Source organism: Salvelinus sp. IW2-2015, unplaced genomic scaffold (assembly GCF_002910315.2).
Source record: "Salvelinus sp. IW2-2015 unplaced genomic scaffold, ASM291031v2 Un_scaffold8125, whole genome shotgun sequence".
Taxonomy (NCBI): Eukaryota; Metazoa; Chordata; class Actinopteri; order Salmoniformes; family Salmonidae; genus Salvelinus; species Salvelinus sp. IW2-2015.
This window is the reverse complement of record NW_019949385.1, coordinates 6,107-11,243: the sequence shown is the minus strand read 5'-3', so window position 1 is coordinate 11,243 and position 5,137 is coordinate 6,107. Positions and strand designations below refer to the sequence as shown.

The window sequence follows — 5,137 nt, the reverse complement described above, 5'->3', positions numbered from 1 at the left end:
AGTTATAAACGCCAAGAGTTTGGGGTCGATTTCGAATATATCTAGAATACGGTCTGAATCTTATTCCTAAGAGAGGTAGACAATTTTAAGTCATTTAGCAGACCTCTTTCCAGAGCGACTTACAAATTGGTGCATTTCACCCTATGGATATCAGCTGGGAACAACCACTTACAATAGGCATCTAACGCGTTTAAGGGGGGGGGGGGGGGGTTAGAAGGATTACTGTACCTATCCAGTAATTCCTAAAGAGTGGGTTTAGTGTCTCCGGAAGGTGGTGATTGACTCCGCTGACCTGCGTCGTGAGGAGTTTTGTTCCACCAATTGGGGTGCCAGAGCAGCGAACCGTTTTGACTGGCTGAGCGGGAACTGTCTTCCTCGAGTAGGGAAGGCGAGCAGGCCAGAGGTGATGAACGCGTGCCCTGTTTGGGTGTAGGGCCTGATAGAGCCTGAAGTAGCGGAGGTGCCGTTCCCTCACAGCTCCGTGAGCAAGCAACGCATGGTCTGTTACGGATGGAGCTTCACTGGAAGCCAGTGGAGAGAGGCGGAGGCGCGGGGTGACGTGAGAGACCTTGGGAAAGTTGAACCCAGAACGGGCCTGCGGCGTTCTGGGATAGTTGTAAGGCGGTTTAATGGCAGCAGGCAGGGAGCATCGCCCAAGCCCCCCCCCGGAAAAAGGGTTGCAGTACATCCAGACGGGAAGATGACAAGTGCTGGATTAGGACCTGCGCCGCTCCTGCGTGAGGCAGGGTCGTCCTGCGAATGTTTGTAGAGGCATGAACCTAACAGGAACGGGTCCCCGCCTTGATGTAGTTTGAGGCGGGTAACGACAGGGTGTTGTCCAGGAATATCACCCAAGGTGTCTAGCACTGGTCGGGGATGGAGACACATATGGAGTTGTGCAAAGGCGTGATGGCCGAGATCATTGGAACGGGACGCGCCTTCCCCGGAGGAAAGCAGCTGCCGTCTTGCGGAGGTTCAGCTTGAGGTGGTGATCCGTCATCCACACGATAGTCTGCCCAGACATGCAGACGAAATGCGATTCACCAACTTTTTTCAAAAACAATCTCACATTTGTACTTCATCCGGGCATTCAGTCGCAGTTCACAGTGAATAGCTTTGTTCCTATGGGCACCATTCTCCGGGAATTTGAAGTCTTATAACAATACGAATGTAGTAAAGCACCGGAAGTTCATCATTAATATCTAAAACATGAATCAATCTGCTGACGTCCCCAGACCTCTGCTGGTTTCCTCCACTATAGCGGTCAGTGTGAGTTGTATCAACAGGCTGGTTTCTCTCGTCTAAAGCCTATTACTGCAGCACCAACTCAGCAGACAAGACGCTCTCTCCTCCATTGTGTATGTCAGAGAGAGAGTATTCTCACTGTACGACTTAAGTTGTTATGTGCTAGGTATTCTTATACAACCATCCAAATTCAAGAAGCCTCTGATTAAGCAGTTGAATTAACTCCAGGTAAAGTGCTTCTCAAGCGACCGTTGTAAGTTTGTGATTATCGCTACCTAACCGAACGGAGCGATTATCAATTAACATCACAAATAATCATTTCTAAACGGTAAAGCTTCAACGGATTGGTTTATAACGGCCTTACGATACTGTAATTTCAACCTCTCGCACAGAGCTCTTCTCTGTCGTATCTCTCTCATTCACATAGAGAACACCAGAGTCTTTTAGATTACCTCGAAAATACTTTCTTCTTCGATCCGGTGATAATCTGAAACCAACAGCGACTCCAAATCCTGGACATTGACGGTTTAGATCCATTAGCGATATTCCCCACAGTAAGTACCGCGGTTTACCTTCCGTCTGAGACGGCGTAAGTAGAGAGCTGCCTCGCGACACCGCTGCAGTAACACGAGCAGCACAACTAACAAGATAGCGTCACAATAGATATCTTCTATTCAGTATAAGAACATCCTATCCATCGAAAGTGACTGATCATAAGATCCAAAGAGAAAAATATCCGTCACAACAATCAAAGCATCGAAAATTATACGTATTGCAAATTCAGCTTAATCGTTACATCTTATGTGTACTCCGCTTCGACCCAGCTCTCCCTCTATCGTCCTGCATACTCTCTGTAACAAAAGCCCAGAGAAATCACTTCTCCCTCTGAAACTGGGAGGGCGCTCGAGACCAAATATAATATCCTCAATGCCCACGGTCAACAGTGACGCCAAGTGATAAAATGGTACGAAGCTTCGAAAATCACATTAATTACATGGACAGCCGAGACACAAGCTAAGCATGGATGACCATACTATTCTGAACAAAACATAACGCAACATGCCAAAATTCAAAGATGCTTACTGAATTTACAGTTCATATCAGGAAATCAGTCAATTGAAATAAATTCATTAAGAACCTAATCTATGGATTCAACAATGACCCGACACAGGTCGTGCAGACCTGAGCCATGGAAGGGCATAGGCCCACTACTTCGCAGCCAACGCCCACCCACTGGGAGCAGGCCCCAGCCCCCCAAACTCCTATCAACCCCCCTACCCCCCTCACCACCACCACACAACACCCAGACGATCCTGCAAGTAAGAAGCCAGAAGCTGAGTCCTCTGAGGGCGTGGTTACCATTGTGGTTATAGGTTGTTGAGGGCCGGTTATGACCATACTGCCAAATTCTTCTAAAAACGACCATTGAAGCAGCTTTGTGGTAAGAGAATTAACATTAAATTCTCTGAAGACCAGTGTGGTGGGACCATTCTGTAGGTCAGGCCATGCCAATTGCAGTCGTCCCCAATCCCAACTTAAAGATGGTCTGTGGCAATTGTTGTTGTGTGACAAAAATCTGCACATTTAAACGTGGCCTTTGTATTGTCCCAGCACCAAGGTGCACCTATGAAATTATCATGCTGTTTTAATGCAGCTCTTGATATGCCAACGTGTTCAGGTTGGATCGATTATCTGACAAAGGAGAAATGCTTACTAACTAGAATGTAAACAAATTTTGCACAAACATATTTAGAAGAGAAATAGCTTTTGTGGCATATACTGGAAACTATTACTGGGGCTTTTTGTTTCAGCTCATCGAACACATGAGACCAACACTTTACCTGTTGTGTTTATATTTTTGTTCAGTGGTATATCTGTGCTCTGTCGTAATTCTTGTATTATTAGCAACGTGCTGCTAAACAACAAAGCAAGCAAAAACCTTCCTTTGGCTAGAAACCCTGGGCAAAAGCGGACAGACAAAAACTGGTGGTTTCCAGCCACACATGGACAGCGGACACATGATCCTCTAGATACGCGGAGGTGGATATTGAACATTGTTGCAAACTTGTTTAAGCAGTCAAGACGCCCAATTATTTAACTGAATTATTCAAAAAAGACAGACAACGCAAAGAACGACCGTCAGATAGAAATGGACGAGCACCGCCAAAGCATACACCAATTTTTTGCCAAAGGGATGGGATGGAATACTGATTCTCTGTGTGAAAGTAAAAATTTATTTTCTTACCTTCTCTTTCGTTGGTGGTATGTCTGAGTCCTGTCAACACGGTGTACGTCCATTAAATACTGATCAGTTCTGCATCTGCAGCGTGATACGGCGCGGGGAAAACCACTACGGTCAACTCTTCCGTGTGTCTTGAGGTTGAAACACACGTCATACTGCGCTGAGTAAGATTAGAGTAAGACCAGCTCCCGTCAAGGGTGTGTGCGTGATCCAACTGGGGCGCCGTACCTTTTAAAACTGTCATCTGTCCTGTCACTAAGCATTTTAACAGCTATTAAACTGATCAGGCTCAGAAAAAATATCACTGAACCGAGGCAATGGCCGATCAGCAAAATACAAAGTTTTACAATCAGCAGGAAGTCTCTCCTTTCGTATGGTACGTTTCTGTATTGAGTCTGGGATTCACCTGTACTTGTCAACCACCACTACATCACAATAGACACACGTCGCGACAGTGAGGGTTCCCGTTATTTCAGAAAACCAACACGGACCAACGGGTGACGTTTTCAGTCATTGTCACTCATTCTCCTCTTAGTTCCGAGTCTCCACCGTGCTGGTTCCGATTCGGAAGAGGTGGGTTCCCTGGGCTCAGAAATGTGAATAAGAAAGAGCAGCGCATTGTAGCCAAGCGGATGGAGTCTCAGCTGATCTTGGCCAACAAAAGTAAGCCCGCTTCAGCAGAATAGGGAATGTCTCAGAGTTAAGCGGAGCCTTAGATCAGAATAGGGCGCCGAGAATCTCCGAAGGAACTGTTTTCAGTCTCATCCAGAATTAAAACCGTTCACAGTCATGTTGCTGCTTGAGCGGAGGAAACGAGAGCGTCTGTGGCCTGAACTTTAAAACTGAATGTTTTTCTCTCCTCATAGTTAAAAAGCCTGACAGCCTGACTATATCTCCTGTCAAACTGAGTTTAATATGAACCATTGTAGACAGCGGTAACTGAGTGGTTTTTACTCTCTAAGAATGAGTAGGTTCACATGACTATTTTCCATTGACGTCAGCATCAACTGCAGACAACACCGGTTTAATGACATCTCTTGATCGGACTGTTCTCTTTCACACTAAACACTTAATCCACTGGTTCTGAGAAGCGAGGAGGTTGTCATTCCACATCCACCGAAACGCGCACGAGTACCAAGTGCGGTGCTGCGAGAGAGGCGGAGGTCCCCTTCCATCCGTCAGTCTATGATAGTGGAGCATTTACTGAGAGCCCTCCTCTCTGTCACGAATGCCCATCGACCACTAAAGAATAATAATTTTTATAGTTTAATCTTCTAATTAAAGGGGACTTAGTATTCTTCAACCTCGCCAATGTACCACCCATTTTTGCCAACCATCTTTATCGAGGACTGAACACCGAGAGCAATGCAGTGCCCACCTTGTGCGCGACTCTTTCCACTGTGTCTAAAGAGTGATACTCACAGTCATTCAGGGCATTGTCGTTGAGGTCCAGAACTTCTAACCCAGCACTTACCAATGGTGCTCCATCGGGGGCTGGGCTCTGTCACTTCGCCTGCCGCACGGATCTCAAATCAGTATGATGCTCTACAATATCGCAATTTTACCTTTAACTGTAATTGTCCCCGTTTTTGCGCTCAATATCGAACATCTGGAGGATATGATCTCTTCATTTTTGCTGATAGACTAAAC

At 46.1% G+C, this 5,137-nt stretch overlaps 1 pseudogene; it reads right to left on the bottom strand.

Annotated features, from left to right (window-relative positions):
• Positions 1 to 919: 919 nt before the first annotated feature.
• The window catches only part of LOC111965459 (protocadherin alpha-2-like), a 9,377-nt pseudogene continuing 5,159 nt past the window's right edge, over positions 920 to 5,137 (bottom strand).